Consider the following 19,475-nt stretch of genomic DNA (forward strand, 5'->3'; position numbering starts at 1 on the left):
CACACGATCGGCGGCCGAGATCATAAATGGGGGGGGGGTGAATCAGCCCCCTCCCCAGTCTTCTTAGGCGTCGAAATAGCCCAGTCTATTCAGGGTTAAGAAAGGGTAACACTGCTGGGAAAAGTAAGAACTATAAAAGGAAACTTCCGCCCAATGCCACACTGATCCCCTCCGGTAAAGCCGGTAATAGAATATGCTTCAGTATTTTAAACAGATTAGTTTAATAAAAATTGAATTTCAAAAAAATAACCGACGAAATCGATCAATTGCTAGCTTTGTAAAATGATACCCAAAAGGCTATACCATGCAACTTAAATATATCATTGGATCAAACATCACCAGCCCCCTCCCCAACCCCTACCCCATGATTCCCTATTCCGAGAATACCTCTTCATATCTTTCATAATTATCCATTATACATTGTCTTGTTGACAGTAATACAATGCAATTACAGGAAATATGAACATCATTGACTAGGGCGAAGTTCATATCTATAAAATCTTATACTTTGGAATCACATGTATACAGGCTTGATGCAATGTTGAAAAATACTGATAAGATAAGTGATTAAAAAGCAAGCGATTCCTTCTAATTTTCTCCCATTAACATATTTTAGAGCAAATGTAATTTGTCTTGTAGATAATCCTCAATAATTTATGGTGACATAAGGGATAGCCCCACTTCAAAGGCCACGCCCACCTCCTATACTTTACTTAAATTCTTTCTAAATTCTAGTATTCTTAGAGCAATATAATGTGCTTGAGCTTCTAGATAATCATCAATTGATAATCCCACTTCCAAGACCACGCCCAATTCGACAACAGATTTATTTAAAGGGAGGTCAAATGAGCTCTACCACAAAATGCTACTTTACAAGATACCCTTTCATAAACTAATCAGAAATATAATTCGAATTTTGATTGAAAAAAACTATTGCAATTTTAACCTTACTAAAAAAAGGAATGATGAATGCATAAAGTATTTGTTTCTTGGTAAATAATGTGGGATGAATAATGAGTGACGGAATTTATTTATCAATCTAAATGGTTTATATCATAATACTAAATTACCGTTTGCATCCTGGTTAAATGTTCTGGAGCTGTTTACTTCACAGTGATTTTGGCAAAACATATAGGCCTATAAATCAAATTAAATCAAATCAAATCAAACAAGAAGCATGTAAAATATGCAGGTAAGAGTATATTTTGCTATGTTTTACAGAATAGGTAGATGGTTTATTAATAGCCACAAGAAAGAATTCCGATGTACAGCATTGCTAGGAAGTAGGGTCCATCACAAAATGCACTCCTTCATGCCAAGTGTTGAATGTCAACCATGACAACAGTACAATGTGCGACAAACTTTATTGGAATAATGCAATATTTTATCAACTGTCTCACTTCACAATGGAATTCGATAACATGGCAAAACTTCAACACTTTTATTAAAATATGTTCATTCTCTGGTGTTGTTCACTAAGATATTAGCACCATTGTATTTATAATGATACAACATCGTTCAAACATAAGCACAGATAATTCATAAATAATAAATAAAATCAAACGAACATATGAAATTGTCTGTCAAGAGAAATCAAATTTCACGGAAATTGGTTATCGGTTTTATCCATCCTCGTTGAAGGAACTGCATTTATTTTAAAAATTACGATTCATTCATATTTCCTTTATTTTCATTTTCAACATTAAAATACCATATGTGTGGCTCTGCATTTTGATATAAAAAGTAATTAAATAATTAACACATTTCTACATACAAAAATTATATAATCAAGATTATCACATGATCAAATTACAATATGTCAATAGTCCTCTTCTTTACTAGTGATTTTTGTTTGTATTTCCACAGTTCCGTCATTCTCGACACTGAAATACAATGCGATTCATCCCGATGGGATATACAAAAACTCTTACGAAAGGTCAAGTTATATCGTCCAGCTTCAGTCATTGTCTTCGGTAAATAATCATGTTATATGAATCACTCATCTGATGTTGTCCCGTTGCCATGGTGATGCAGTGATGCTCTTTATCAGTCGCTGTCGCACGCACAAGAGTGTATAGACATAATGGCTCTCTTGTGCCGCGTGACAGCAACTAACCAGAGAGCTGGGTGTAATTGACTAATCGGCTTCCAGAGATAGGTAAATCTGTATGACGTCACAAAACTTTCGACCAATCAGCGACCTTCATGTTTAAGATGTATTATTGAAACATGTTAACACAATAAGTGAATTGTAGAGTAACATTTATGACGGATTTTAGGTTAATCCCTCAAATGAATGATAACAATAATAGTAATAATAATAAATAATAATACACAAAATTTATAACCTGTTCTTGATATAGGCCTACGTTTCAAAGCTTAATTAAGAAAAGAAATATGAATGGTACAATACATTTTAACAATACTTATAAAAAATATACAACTGTAAAAAACATCATTTCATAACTACAACGTATTAGAAATGCAACATATAAAATGATTGGAATTATACAATTTAAATACAAGGGATCTGTTTGTCAATCATTTCATTAAAAAATCTTGATTTAAATAAAGAACTTGTATGATGTTAAATACAATATAATTAACATTGCATATTAACCGAGGGATGTCGTTCCAAAGAAATCATTATGGAAAGTGTGCTCTAATTAATTGTTATTTCATTATACTTAATAAAAGGGTACATTATCCCAAACCGTGTAAATATACCTTTAGTGTACATTTAAAATTCCATAAACATGATAAAGCATTCTATCAAAACAAGAAAATTCCGATGAACGAAGTAAAAAAAAAAGGTAGAACAAAATAAAACAGGAGATTTCCAACGCAAAATTTGATTTGCTGGAGATAAATGCGCTGAAATCAGAACATGCCTCGGTATCCAGCGTATTAAAGATATCCGTTTCATATACCACAATGTAGACGTGCGTGGAGGCATGTATTAACACAGACTCGTCTTTCAATATCGTGTCAAGTTTGCATACATAGGTTTATCATTTCCGATGTTGGAACTACAATTAATATATACATCTGGCGTATAGGTTTGGGCTTGGGGCGATACCCCCCCCCCCCCCATAAATAAATAGAAATAAAAATATTGATAACAGTAATAAATGAAAAATAATAAAGTGGGGGAGTGAAATTTTGGAACTGGAAAAATGGAAGTCGACGGTATTTCTTTGGGGTTCTTTGGACTTCGCTGAAGTTATACCCAATAAGGTATGATTCAAGATTTATTTAAACAAATGATCGCAGCTTGTTAAGCTGAATTGACAAATGTTTTACAAAAAGGCATACAAATACACATAAAATCAACACAAAAGCAATGTTACAAAAGAATAAAAAAAAAATTACAAAAGAAAATACGGTATAATCATGATAATAATGAAGAAGTGATCTTAGTTTTGGAATACTTTGAAAAAGTATATGTTGGAAAAATAATTCACTCCTAAATATAAAATTATTGTGATTTAATATGGGTTTAGAGAAGAATTAAAAGGAAATTTGATAAAATGGCTTTAAGTAGATTCATTATTAATAATTGAAAATGTGAAAAGAGCAACAAAAATTACTGTATATTAAGGTATATCCAGACTTGTATCTGTCAGAAGAAATGGAATGGCCAAACATGCCAATGCCCATAAAAGTATAGGCCTATAACTCAAAGTTCTCGTACATAATTGCGAACGCTTTCACCTTCAATTTTAAAAATGATGAGTCAGTCGACAAGGCCCCAGCTACTGTTTCTTCTCCTCCTTATTTCCAAGTGATCTTTCAGACTATCCCGTTATTAAGAACGAAGCACACATGTTGGGATTATCCATCTCCCTCTTTTTTTTCGAAAGTAATACTCCTCGTCTCCGTTCTCGTAGAATTCGATCAACTATAATATTGTCACATTTCCACATTCTGACATGTTCCTGTAACTCAATAAAGTATTAAAACACCATGATTCGGAGCATAACTATGAACATGACCATGACCATAAATAACTCTCGAGATATAAACTGGATACTAGAGTAGACTGCTATATACTGCATCTTGATGAAGGTAACGAGGGAATAATTAATACATTTCATGTTCAATGCATGCCGCTCTGTTTGATATATTCATATTCAAATTCATTCACGTATCTCCGCCCACATCATGACGTCACTTGACATGCCACGCCCTGCACTGACCGCACGTGCGATCATGATACACGTATGTTCTCAAAATGACCTCCGATCGGGCCTCCGATGAGTATATTCGTCATTATACTAAACAGCGGGAAAACTCGAGTAATGGAGCTTAACTCACCGACGAAGGTGAGAGGATTGTTATTTTTTTAATGAACCTTTTACATATAAAACTGAGAACATTTAATACAGGCCTACTGTGAATTGCAGATTACTATTGGCGTCTATACGTTCAATTTGGTCGCATTCCACATTTTGGTCCTATACTGTTAATTATAGACATAATGATACAACCAGTATCATTTGGTCTTTAATGGCCATTTAGCCTAGTTTTGTCTAATTTCCTGATACTTTATACCAATTTTGTATGATATCCATTTCGTCTACATGGTCTAATTAACATGATAGTCTATATTATGGTTATAAGAACTGTTACACAAATTTTTCATTTGACAAAGTAAACAGATTGATAATAATGGTAATAGTAATAATTAGATAGCAAAGCCAACAAAATACTTAATTTTGCTTAGGATTTAAGAATCAGTATTATTTTAGTATCTCATGACATGGTATAGACACAGAATCATATATATTTCAAAATTCTATATCATTAATGTAATAAATTTTTAATTCTTTTATGGTTTGTTTTGTAATAATATTTATTAATCATTCAGTTCAAAATCAAAGCGATGGTACATTGTAAAATATTACAATTCAATATTAACAAAACACTGTTCACAAAAGACAAATTATTATCCATAATACAAATAATCGTACAAAATATCATGGTATTAACATATACAGTGGATAAATTCAGTAGACAAAAATTAACCATTTATAACCAATATAAATTCACAAATCATACAATAGTTATGCAGGAAATTGATTGCTCAACATTGATTAAACTGAATTCAATTTACAATTAAAAAAAAACCCGGAAAACCGGAAATTTCTTAAAGTTTCTACGATAACAAGGGCCGTTAACTTTTGCCTCGCAATCTCTGTTGTCAAAAATATTGTAATACATTCATAGTATACATTAATGTGAATATGAGTTTGTCAACGTTTACTTTACAATGCCATCGAAACATTAAGGGTCGCGTAGCAGCGTCATATCGACCTACTTCATAGCGTCATGCTGCAGGTTCATACAGAGCAGACGGTAAAACGTTTATAAGGAAAAAGGCGGGAAACCCGATGAAAGATTGGGGATAATCTTAGCATCCTCTAGCAGGGGATATATGATGATGCCTGTTCGTTTAAAGGCGTGCAATCAGACTGAAGGAAAAGATGGATGGGGTTAACATTTTCACTCGAGTTTCTTAACATGTTGTGAGGGCTCAAAAGAACTGCCGTGCATAGACTGAGGAAAAGGTTCTACCACCAAATAATAGCGCAACAAAAGAAACGAAAAAGGATGGAATATGATAATATTTATTGATTAATATACAATATACGGTAAAAAATAACAAAATAAGCTCTCGTTATATTTAAAGAGTTTTAAAATAATTTGCTCACTCGCTTCGCTCTCTCATGACTTTTTGAAAATGTTTCGAATTTTTATTATTTTTCAATGTTGGCAATGTGTGGACTCCCCCGATTTACAAGAGTGTCATTTGAGTAGAAAGGAAGGAGGTCATGAGGGAGAGAGAAGAGGGTGCCCCCTGACACCAATGGGGCTCTTTAATTGTTAGGTACGCAACTATACGAGTAATATTTACTTATTGAATATGTTCAAGGGGAAGTTTACCTTGTTGATAAGTTGGTTTTAATAAAAGCAGAAAAACAGAGAAATATATGATTGTTTGATCAACATCTCTCAATGAATAAAAGAGCTTTGATATTTTAAAGATTTTTTCTTTTGTGACGTCATATGCGAGCAGCTCCCCAAACATCATGCTAAATTCCATCGCTTTAATGTAACACGACGAATAAATAAATATTTTTCAAATGTTGAATATAAATTGATGTATCTAGTGATAAAGCCATTCCACAAACAAAATCGATTTTATTCTTTTTTTTCAGAAGATTACAATTTTATCATTCATATGACATAAGAGCTGCTCGCCTGTGATATCACAAAATTAATAGTTTAAACATTCACATTCCTCTGTTTATCTTAATGGATTTTCATCAAACCTTCATCAATATTTTTTTCAATTTTCTGCTTTTATTTGAACATATCATCAGGGTAAAATTTTCCTTTAAATACGCCCCCCTCCCCTCACGAAAAAGGTCAACCGCTGGTAAGTGCCCCTATGCAAATTATAAAAACAATTCGAAGTTATATTTCGATGGCATCATTCCATTTTATTATATTCCACATTTTCGAAGGGTATTCTACTTGACTTCATAATCATGGTATGTTTTCACTTATTACAATTTCAGATATCTCAGAACATAATCATCACAGGGTTTTTCTCAAGTTTCGAAAAAGATAATGAAAACAAATTAATTCACAAGATAAATATTACTGATACACAACTACAACTTTCCCTCTTCAAATTAAGACACTCTTCCAAATTATCTATAAAACTATGATTAAGAGCAGAGGGACTTATATTGAAATAATTTTGTTTATGATAATCAGGATCGTCTTAATGAATATTCAAGTGGATGACGTTCTTTTAAGAATAGTCTGGTGGTTAAGTCGCTGCCCGGAAAGAAGTAGATGACAGGTTCGAATCCCACTGGTTCCAAGTTTTTTCTAATTTTCATTACAGATCGAGAATACTGATCGTAAACAAATAGGAGTAATGCCGAAAATTTGTAAACAAATTATAGTTATTTTTATAGTTTATACATCTGTCAGTCTATATATAGGCCTATTATATTTCTTTTTAAAAATGGATTATTTTCTGGAAAGAAATGTTGCAACATATGTTTATAAAATCCCTTTATCGACACTTGACAGAGGCGAATCTGAAAAAAGTAATGATCTACAATTTAGAGCCAATCCAAATTTCTTGTTACCAAAATGACCTTCATTTTGTACTTTTTTTGCTTGTAAAATTCCTCGGTCATATCTCCTCCTTGGCAAAAAGAGCTAGATCCGCCCCTGATTGATACGAAAGGACAATCTGATAAAACATTATATAAATTGACATGTGACATTCATGAAATTAATCCAGTCTCGTTTATGATACATGTACCTGACACATTTACAATGTTATTGACGTAATACTGATAATGTAAATGTCCCATAAACGAAGCTAAAATGGCTCCTAGAATGGCTCATTTACGTTTAGCAACAATAATCATTTACGATTAATAAAACAAATAAAATCGGTTAATAATCATTACAAAATATTAATAAAAACGCATAGGCATTTATTGTGTTAAGAATACTTGAGAGATATGCATCTTGGGAGATTTTAGGGGTGGTATAGGGGTGAAAATAATAACCCCTTTCCTTTCTACAGTGAACTTCTCAAACTCATCGCGTACTAACATGAGACAGATGAAGTTCTGAAATTTGAGGAGGGCATGCTATTACATTTCCCACATGCACATATAGTCTCACCCCCCCCCTCCATATACATTTTGTGTGATAAGGGACGCACCATTAGATATCCAGGGGTGGAAGTCCCCCCCCCCCCGAAAAAAAAAATCTTAAATTGTCGTCTTTCCATTAATGCCCACAATCATAATATTGATTATTATGGCATATAATTTCTATTATATTATATGTATTATATGATATTGCTATATAAGCAAAAACAAAATTGGCTCACCATCAGAGAAAAAAAATTGGTCCACTGACAAATCATCTGAAAGGCGCAAAAAAAATCTTAATGGAGTAGGGAAGGAAAAAAAATGCTCAGAAAGAAAGAAAAAAATTGCATCAACCTTAACTTCCAGCCCCCCTTCCACGTATCTTATGGTGCATCCATAATGATACTGAAATAAACACAATATAACAGATTTGAGAAGGGGAGGGGGAAGGAGTTAAAGATAACAACCCCTTTCCTTTGTAAAGTGAGTTCCTCACTCAGACTCATCGCTCTAGCTAGTATAGTCTATCAGATAGATAATGTTCTGAAATGTGAGAAGAGCAAAGTCACATGAGAGTTCATTCTAGCTGTCTCTAACCCTTGCCCTCTATTGTATAAGGTTCTATTTTGATAAAGTGTGTCTCGTCTTCGCCATGTGCAGGATGACCCAATTTAGTTTCCCTTAGACTTTGGGGCAACGAAGGGGGGCATGGGAAGAGGGACCCCCCCCCCCCCTATATTGCAAACACAAATGCATTAAACGGTGCAATTTTACCGGCGGGTCGGGCTCGAATGGAAAAGACAAGTCGATCATGAATCTTAGGGACAATAATGAAAGGAAATAAGCAGAAAATAAGCAGGCAACGAAGAACAAAAAACAATAATGATAAAGAATGGAGAAAAACGATAAAATGAAAATGCATGAAGTAAGTACTGGGAAGATTGAAAGAAAGAAACTGGGGAAAGAAAGAAAGCCGAAAGAAAGAAAGGAAGAAACAACGAAATGAATGAAGAGAGTGAGCAAGAAAGAGAGTAAAAAAGAAAGGGGTGGGGGAAAGAATAAAGGGCATAGCTCAAAGGGGTGAAAGAATCGGAAGACTCACTGTAAGGGAAATTTGGAAGGGGTCAATCCATGCACATTTTTCCATTCTCAAACAAAAAACTGACGAGAAAGTGACAAACTTACAATCGCTCCAACAAACAAAATCTGACGAATATTCAAATATGGGAGGGGTTGCACTTCAAATAATTATTCGGAGGAAAATAACATCCATTCATCCGATCGGAGCCACTCCTCATCGCCTCCTAATATCAGTTTAATAGAAAAAAGATAACTTCGTACTTTTAGCTTTTGACAGAATAATATCTTTCGCACTATATCTCAGCATAACCCCATTGAAGAGAATATCAGACAACCAAATGAATGACATCATCGCATTATAAAAAGCAACATGATATGAATCGAAAAGATAATAAAAATGGGTCGAAAGTCCTGTTGTTTTTAGATCATTATTTGTTCTTGTCTCAAGTAGCAAAATGGCTCACATGTCTTCAACACCCCCTTTAAGAATCTACTCGAATTTGAATAGATGTCGAGCAGGGAAACCACTATGACCAGAATTCTAGTAAACTTTGATATATAATCACCGTGGAAACATCGTGGTCTAGTGGTTCTGACCATCGCCTCTTAAGATAAGAGCAAGTTACATTAACGCGTAAACGTAAGTGGCTCACCAAAAAGACGCGCCAAATTTGAGATTTATTAGGCCAGGGGCAGTGTTTCATCAACATTTTGTCCGACAAGTTGTCAGATCTGATAACATTCCCCGATTCTGATTGGCTGAGGCCAGGGGCACTATTACTATGATAGCTGTCGATATGTTGATGACCTACTCAGAATCTATGTTTAGCATGTATAAGTGTGGGTGGATGTGGTTGTGTGTGTGTGTGTTTGTGTATATATGTGTGTTTGTAATAGTTTTTTCCATTCTATTTTTAGCATATTAACCTTATCATACATTTTTTTTCTCTCTCTCCTTTGTATCTTGTAGATTAGTATATCCTATGTTTTATATTAATAATCTTAAGTATTCCAGGGCCCTACTCACAAGCTTTGCTTTAAAGGGGTCCTAAAACCAATTCTTATATGCTATAGTCTGATGATGTATGTTCATATACTCATTTACGTTGTATGTACATCTATTTTGATTATGATGTGATGTTTTTGGTTTTGAATAAATAAACTTGAAACTTGAACTTGAAACGTTCTTTAATGCTACACAGATGAGCAACACTCTTTGAAAACGGGTATTTGGTATGTGCTATTCAGAAAGTGATTAAATTTAAAAAAGCTGAGTCCACCCTATCAAAAATTTGATATTGATAAAACGAGAATAATCAACAAACATCATACCGAAAATATCAGTAAGCCCTTCGAAGCCGGGGGATCGATTCATCAAAGGACTTGTCGGACGTTTTATCCGAAAAGTCACATTTTATCTGACAGTTACCACAGTAACAGTGTTTCTCAGCCAATCAAGGAAAGTTGTCAGTTCGGACGGTTACACTTCGTAATTCCGAAGCTTCGTAATTCCGAAGGTTCTTTATTCCGAAGGTTCGTAATTCCGAAACACGTAAATTGCCTATACCTCGATGTTCGTTAATCCGAAAACGAAAAAGGGTTCGTTAATCCGAACATTTGTGGCGTAATTCCGACGATTCGTTATTCCGAAGGTTCGATAATCCGAAAACGAAATAAGGTTCGTTGTTCCGAAGGTTCGTTAATCCGAAAACGAAATAAGGTTCGTTGTTCCGAAGGTTCGTTAATCCGAAAACGAAAAAAGGTTCGTTATTCCGAAGGTTCGTTGATCCGAAAACGAAATAAGGTTCGTTTTTCCGAAGGTTCGTTAATCCGAAAACGAAATAAGGTTCGTTAATCCGAAAACAAAATAAGGTTCGTTAATCCGAAAACGAAATAAGGTTCGTTAATCCGAAAACAAAATAAGGTTCGTTAATCCGAAAACGAAATAAGGTTCGTTAATCCGAAAACAAAATAAGGTTCGTTAATCCGAAAAATGAAAACCGGGAAAGCAGAGGCAGAGGCAAGGGAGGGGGGCGGGGGACACTGTTGCCGTTCAATTATCATATGAGGATGGGAAGGCAAGGGCGGCCGAACGAACGAAATGGGCACTTTGGTGATATTTCACCTTAAGATTATCATCTGCTTGAAGTCATTGTGTGTTTGATAGTGATTAAGAAGAGAAAAACTTTTTTGAAGTGACTTCTTATTATGGCGAAATGTATATTTAGGCTTTATTTTTCGGGAGAGAGTATAATGAGCGAGCGGCTTGGTAAAACAAATTCAAAGGTGAAGTTGTATAACGTTTTTTGTGGTCAATTATTCTTAAAATGGCATTATTGCGAGGTGTTGCGAGCGTGAATCACAAGCTAAACCTTAGGTTATTTCAATAAAAAATGAAAATTAGTTTTTAAAAATCCGAGCAGATTTCTGCTGTCATTAAAAAAGATGTGCATCTAACTAATGAATTAACACGAGCGCAAAACGCGAGCTTAAACATACTGACCAGAAAAGGAACCTGTTAAAGAAAGCATTTAGTGACCTCTTTAGGATGAATATTTCACCAATCGAATGAGAGTGCGAAGCGCAAGCTGAAATTTTTCAATATTCCAGCCTGAAAACTTAACTTAACTTGTATACTTTAAAAAGAGTATTTTATTTCGAAAAAATCATGAAAAACGGCATATTTATTTTTGAAAAAGGAACTTTCCCATTTTGGAAAATATTAATTCCCCTGTTTTTTATTCCATTTTTGATGCCCCCTGCCTCCCTCCCGGTGGATCCAACTTTCGTCAAATAGAGGGGGGGGGGGCAATTTTTTTTTAGCCATATTTTCCTTGATCGGCAGTTTAAAGTTGATTTTTGTTTGTTTCTTTGAAAGGGTAGTCCTAACAGTCAATAATTAGCTTTATCCTTATAAAATAAAGTAAATATGTAATAACATGATAAACCCTTTTTAAATTATGCGAGCGCGAGCTATATATTTTTGTTAATATGATGGGCAATATGTTTGTGATCTTCAAAGCGAGATGCCTATGTAACTATAATTAGACAATAACTGCTAGCAAGAAGCGCGAAGAGAATTTTTAAATATATAAGCTCTGACCTGATCTAAAGGGGACATTTTAAGAACTTTTTGCAGTTAGCCATGAAGACGATGCGTGTTTTAGCCAATGGCGGCGGAACGTATTTTTTTTTGGGGGGGGCAAAGCAAAAAAAGGGGCCAATAGGGGCAGCTTGGTGCAAACGGATATTTTCACCATTAGATTATCATCTGTGTAAAGAGGTTGTGTGTTTTGTAGTAACTAAATTGAGCACAATTTTTTAAGTGATCACTAAAGTTATATATTTACGTTTCATTTCTGCGAGCGTAGAGAGCAAGCGGTTTGGGGGAAAAAGTCAAATCTGAAGATGTAAAATTCACCTTTTTGGTCAATACTGTTAAAAGGGCATCCTTGTGAGATGTTGCGAGCGAATCACGTGCTCAAACTTTTGGAAATTTCATGTGGGCCTAGAATGATAATATTGATATAGATATCATTTACCCAGGGAAGCCACTTCAGTTCTGAAAACTACCCTCACAGCTATTATTTTTTTTTACAAGAATGCTTAGAATGTCCAGTTTTCAGGTTGGAAAATCGGAAAAATTTGGCTCACGTTTCTCGCTTGCATCAAGTATTGTTTATTGAGGAACTTATTCTATTCCTGGTTACAAAAAAGAAGTATGAAATGTCCAGTTTTCAGGTTGGAATATCACAAATTTTAAGCTTGCGGTTCGCGCTCTCATTATTTAGTTCGTGAGATATATATTCTATTCATGAGTCACTAAATGCATTCCTTAAAAGATTACTTTCTGAAGCCTGTTGCATAAAACTTTTTACCTGAGAAAACTCTGGTAAAAACTGAAAACTAAGGTTAGTCTGATTTCCGCCCATGACTTTAGTACAGGGCAAAAACTCCTGTAAAAACAACCTGAGTTTTCTCAGGTAAAACGTTTCATGCAACGGGCCCCAGGTCAGTATATAAACAAATTACAGCTCGCCCTCGCATTAATTCTTTAGAAAGATACACATCTTTCTCACGATTACAAAAAAATGCTCCGAATGCTCACTTCACGTCTTGTTACATGAAATGTCTACTAGTTTCAGCGATTCGCGCTTTCAACCTTTCACAAGGATCATTATTAGTATTATTTTTATTTTTATTACCAGCACAAGCTGTTATTTAAAATGACATCCCCTCCAATACAAATCCTATTATCTAGAGGTTGCTCGCACGCTTCCAACACACTTGATCTCCTGCATCTTTAATTAAATCATTTGCTTATAGGCAGCAATTACTCAAATAAAATCGAAATTAGCCTATGCTTGATCAGGGCGCCATTCTTAATGAAATACATGCTTTGGCCCCAACACACGCATGTATCATCGATCGTTATTACTATCATTGCATAATATCGTGTAATCTTGTAATGACAACATCGTTTTTGTTACCAAAATGAATTATTTTCATTTTCGGAAATACGAACCTTATTTAATTTTCGGATTAACGAACCTTATTTCGTTTTCGGATTAACGAACCTTATGTCGTTTTCGGATTAACGAACCTTATTTCGTTTTCGGATTAACGAACCTTCGGAATTACGAACCTTATTTCGTTTTCGGATTAACGAACCTTCGGAATTACGAACCTTATTTTGTTTTCGGATTAACGAACCTTCGGAATTACGAACCTTATTTCGTTTTCGGATTGACGAACCTTCGGAATTACGAACCTTCGGAATTACGAACCTTCGGAAATACGAACCTTCGGAATAACCGAACCTTCGGAATTACGAAGCTTCGGAATTACGAATGTATGCGGTTCGGACAACCTGTCGGATAAAAATGTTGATGAAACGGTCCACAGGTCCCATTCTTTCTGTTTGTCTTTTCACAATATAAAAATAAGCCAATTTAACTTAATATCATCCGCATTTCTGTTTGACAATAAATAATCCTAGGCTTGGCATGAGTCAGTATAGGCTACGAGTAGGCATAATCCTGCTTAAGTAAAATTGATATACTGCATGCACTGACTAATGAGAAAAACATGACACTGGGTCGGAGTCACAATAGCTATGAAAAATATTATGTTCACTATAAAGAAAACAGACTGGAGAACATTCACGGTTGCGTCCTCAATGGAAAGGAGCAAGCTCCCTCTCGCAATAAGACAATCCCCAACAATCAAGTCTTTTAAGAAGTCACTTAAAACTCTCTTGTTCTAGGCAATTGCCATTCTGATTTTTGTTTGTATTTTTATATGTTAATTGAAATTGTGAGCGCTTTGGGCCATTTGGGAAAAGCGCGTTATAAATATCAAGTATTATTATTATTAATCATGTTGATTCCATTGATTAAACTAAGATTAAAAATATAAAATAATTTACGCCACGAAGGTACAGGATTACGCAAAGTAGAAAGCAACAATGGTGTTCCAAAATGTGTAAATCATCTTCTTTGAATGAGAGAAAATATATTCAAGAATTCAAATTTACAAATCCCCAAGATAATATAGTTATCGTCTATACCAGATAACCCATTTATGTATATGCAGGTTCCATTCATTTAGACCTCCATCATTCTCACAACTATTCTGATTCTTCTTTTGTAAGTACTACATAAATTTTGTGCTTTTTTGTGGTATTATTCACATGGCAATACGCAGAAATTTTTAGGGGGGGTAGGTGGTACTGGTCAATACGTGCATTTTTCTTTAATGAACAAAAAAGCGAGGAAGCGAATCGACCGAGCCTGTCTTGGCGACGCTTTAGCATTATTTTATAGAGTGAATTTGAAGGATTTCCTGCACCATTTTGGTGAATTTTGTGAAAATATTCATTAAAAATTATTCTTTTAATTTCTGAGGCGCAACTGCTAAGTGACCTGTCGGATTGTCCCACCACCGGTGCGCATGGTCATTAATATTCAATAATATATTATATACTTGTGGAGCATGGGAATATTTTCAGATTAAAAATTGAATTCCAATTCAAATGGTGTTCCTTTTAACAACCTTAAGCTGGATTTGTCACAAGATATCATGTTATCAAATTGAATGATGACCTAATAGATATTGGTGTCTATGAAGTTCACTGTTAGATATAATTTGACCCAGTGTCGTATTATAGTGCATGCGACTCCAATTTAAAGATAAGTTGATCTCTGTTGGAAACATGGTTAAAACGTATAAGTTCATGGATCACAGACGTACGAATAATATGGGGACAATATATTCCGCCCCTGGCTATATTTGGTTTGGATTGACTGCCCATTCCATCTTATTACTTTTGTCACATTATCTTGGTTTATTATGTTGCAGTTTTGGCTACTTTTCATCATTGTATAATGGCAACTGTAGGCCCAAAGAACAACCCAAAAAAAAGTGTAGCCCCCCCCCCCTCCATGTACTCTATTAAGATTTAACTCTTTGGGCGCTGAATTAATATTTGGGAATAATGAATTACAACAGTAGGGAAAGGCGGGGAAAGTTGAGCATAGGGGCAAGTTGAGCCACCACCCCCAGGCTAATAATGAATGATATTGTGGTGGTGTCATGTGTTGATGACCCATTGCATAACCCTTAATCCCACCACATTGTTTTCAACTTTGAAACAAAAACTAATTTTTTAGAGGGAAAAATACAAATTTCAGCCCAAAAAGTAAAAAAGGGTGTGAAATAGATAAGTGTTTTTTACCCACACACGTCTTTAAATACATTGGAGAAATAAGAACAATATTGGTAGTCCAGGCATGGATTCTCATTCTTGTCATAGTCTTTTACATGATGAATGCATAAGAAATGTGTGGATGTGAAAATATCGCAATAAGTTCGGACTGGGGTAATTTAAGCCAAATCAACATGGGACAAGTTGGGCCATGGTAATTCTTATGGTGATATACAATAAAAAAAAATTAAATACATAAAAAGCCATTGATATGCAGGCAGAAAGGAGCAAATTCACATGACAGTTCTTTTACTTTTAGAAGATGTTAGTATTTATAGAGAATTAGCAAGTGAAAAGACTTTGAATGAAAAATTGACATCCTGGTTCTTCCCGCATACATTTTGTACATTTTTGTGGCTCAACTTACCCCAGATGGTGGCACAACTTACCCCACAGATGGGGCAAGTTGAGCCATTTGACATCGTTTTTTCAAAGGTCATGATGACTTTCAGTGTGGGGGTATAAGTTATATAAAGGTGATATTTTCCCAAGAATCAAATTTAAAGGCAAGGTACTTATTTCTACAATATTACTAGTCATATCAATTCTAACATGCAAAATGCAAAAAGTGTCACAACTTACCCCGCCTTCTCCTACTGATGATAATTTTCTTCGAATATAGAGTTCCAAATTTCACCATCGCTATTGATAATAATTATACCCGAGAAGTATAGCTATTTATCACATTCCCAGCTATTAAGGTAAGGGAGAAAAGTAATTATTACGATTTTTTAATTTAATTGAACGAATATTCAAAAATTGCAATCGGTGCAGCAAGAGTTAAACACGTTGTCCCGAATATGAACATATATAGGCCTATCAATTGTTATTCAATTCAATTAAAAAATAAATTTCAGACAAAGCTGCATAAACGGAGGTCCATATAAACAAACATCATACATCAAGACAGAGTTATGAAACAAAATTGCATGCAAAATGAATTTGGATATTTAACCAACAGTTGGTAAGTTCGAATTTTCACAACCTATCGGGTTGGTTAAAACAATATGAGAATGTGTATTGAAAATATAATTAATCTTCAGTTGAATCTATTCGATTGATCATTTTATTGACTGTCGATAAAACAACAACTTGGAATTCGAAAATTGCATAATGTTGGTATAAAGAACCGTTTCTAGACCATTGTATGGTGCTAATTCAAACCTAAAAAAACTTAGTTGGGGTAGACTTGCTCTCTCACACCTCAAAGTGTATGTCTATTAAAGAGCACTAGGTTTATCAACGTCCAATTCAACTGAGACGAACGATATCCATTTTTTTAAGTTTAAAAGGATTCTAAATTTGATCTACAAACATCAAATTCTCTCACAACTGCAAATAGATTGAGTCATGCATGCACGCCCTGGGTATATAAACCAAACAAAATATCATACAGCAAATCATTTTATTTACCCATTAAACAATTATCTCAACTTTTGTCTGTTGAGTGGGGCGCAGGACTGTACACTGAAATGTCAGAGTCCAACTCATTTTTCAAGTCATGCAATGCCCATTGCTATTTACACTTGAATGATATTAAGATGCATGATATTTCGCACGTAGACTTTTAACTGGTATGTGATCGAAAATGAAAGAGGTGATAAATTTATCGATAAGAATCGAAAAACGGTTAGCGGGAAATCGGAACTAAGTCTAACCATTAACAAATCATTCTCGGTAGATTTAATCTTTTGAAATATTTCAAAATATATCTTCCACAAGCGCATATAAATGAGTTTACACCTACAGACAGTATTCCCTATTCAAGTTCAGGTAGACATAGGCCTAAATATCGAACAAAAATAATCTATTAAAAAACGTGGAGGTGTTCATTGGCGCGGTTTGGCGCCCCTGTCTAGATTGGTTGGTTGATTGGTCCGTTGATTGATTGATTGATTGATTGGTTAGTTGGTTGGTCAGTTATTTTGTTGGTATATATGTTCGTTGTTGGTTTGCTTGCTTGGTTGGTTCATCAACATGATCAATGTCTGCTAAACGGTTCTCTTAAACCGTGAGGCCCTTCACAGATGTCTATCTCTGCTCTTTGACTATGTTCATTTTGAGCAGACATGTTTTAGGGTTTTTATATTATGTTTTTTTTTCTTTCATTATTAAGCAAGGAATAATTAAATATATATATATAACAATTTTTCTCATTAAAATGTGATCAAGGTACTGGTATTATTTCCAAGTTAATAAAAGTCTTTGACATGAAATCTTAACGGATAAACATGCAAACCCATGATACGCAGTCTTGAAATATGCTATTCACACTAATAAGTTTGTTTAATTCATGCAGAAAAAATAGAGAAATATGAAGGTTTAATGAAAATCTATCAAAGAATGAGAAAATTTGTTTGTTTAAAAAAAATAATAATAATATGCGACGCCTCCCCCTTTGGCCTATAGATATTTTTTAAATGAATTACATGATGAAGAAAATATTTCTCATAATAGAAAGGATTTGAAATGGTGCATAAGAAGACGAACACCCCCCCCCTGCACAATATAAAATCACTTTATTCATTTAATTTTTTAAAACAAAAATTACAATAAAAATAGTAACAGTGGAGCTGCTTATATATATGTGACATTATAAATCAAAATTGTAAACATTCGTAACTCCGTTTTTCTCTAGATATTCATCATCAAGCCGTCAAGTATGATTTACTCTATTTTTTTTCTGCTTTAATAAGAACCAACTTCGCGGCAGGAGTGAACTGTCCCTTTAAAGGTGCAAACTGATACACGATGTTTCCCGCTCGAAAAAAAAAAATTAAGATATATTTGCTGATTGACAAGGCTTCACTCCGTGTCTGCATGCACTGCGATTCATTATCACATGGCAAATTCAGATATTGAAAATCACACGAATATGGGAGGAAGGGGGGCCGTGGGGCGTCTTATTAAATTTCGTTTGTAGGTTTATAATTATGAATTGTGGAAGCGTCGTGGTGTAGCGGTTCTGACTCTCGCCTTGTAATCAGAGGGTCGTGTGTTCGAATCCCACCATGGCCTAGCGTCCTTTGGCAAGGCGTTAATCCACACTTTGCCACTCTCCACCCAGGTGTGAAATGGATACCCGGTATATGTGAAAGCCTATGCCTAGCAATTGAGTCTTAATACTCCCAAGGGAGTGGAGAAGGTGCATTGTATGTGGGCATGCAAGGATCCGATGACCGGGGTTATGTCTTTAAAGCTCTTAGAGACGTCGTTCCGATGTATTAAGCGCTGTATAAATGTGGAATATTATATTATTATTATTATTATTTATTTAGTATGTATCATCTTAAAAATTACAATCACTGATACGATTGCTTCCTTAAAAAGGCTTAAGCTTTTTTATTACCTAATCGAATCTCATTGACCGTATGTAAGCCTATATGTCATTTCAAATTCATATTGATTCATTTACAACCGAAAAAAGTAATTCAAAATCACATTACATACGATGCAGAATAAACAGATAAATAAAATGTACAAACATAAATTATTTGGGTTTTTTAAAATCATAATACACATTTTAATAGAGATCTTTACGACTATACAGTATTATACATGCATAACGCCGCTGGTTTTCTCTCTAAAAGTGCAACGAAAATTATTGGCTTGTAAAAAAATCCGGGTGAATTACAGTAAAATTCAGGAAGAATTTTGGGATGAAAATTTGATTCCAATCAACTTTGAGTGGAATTAGAATTCTCCCAGAGGGGTTCATTATGATGGAAAATTCGTATTATCAAAGTTAAAAAGATTATTCACTCTTTTAGGATCAATTCCCTAATTTTCAAAGGTCGAGCAACAGATCAATTGAGATTAAAAAAAAAAATAGTAAAAAATCTAACATCGAAATCGAATAAGAAAGTTTTGCCCTTTTTCACAAAACCATTATCCTTGGGCAATATCGAAAGTGATAAATTACCTCACTTTCTTGTATC

This window comes from Lytechinus variegatus, chromosome 9 (genome assembly GCF_018143015.1).
Source record: "Lytechinus variegatus isolate NC3 chromosome 9, Lvar_3.0, whole genome shotgun sequence".
Lineage (NCBI taxonomy): Eukaryota > Metazoa > Echinodermata > Echinoidea > Temnopleuroida > Toxopneustidae > Lytechinus > Lytechinus variegatus.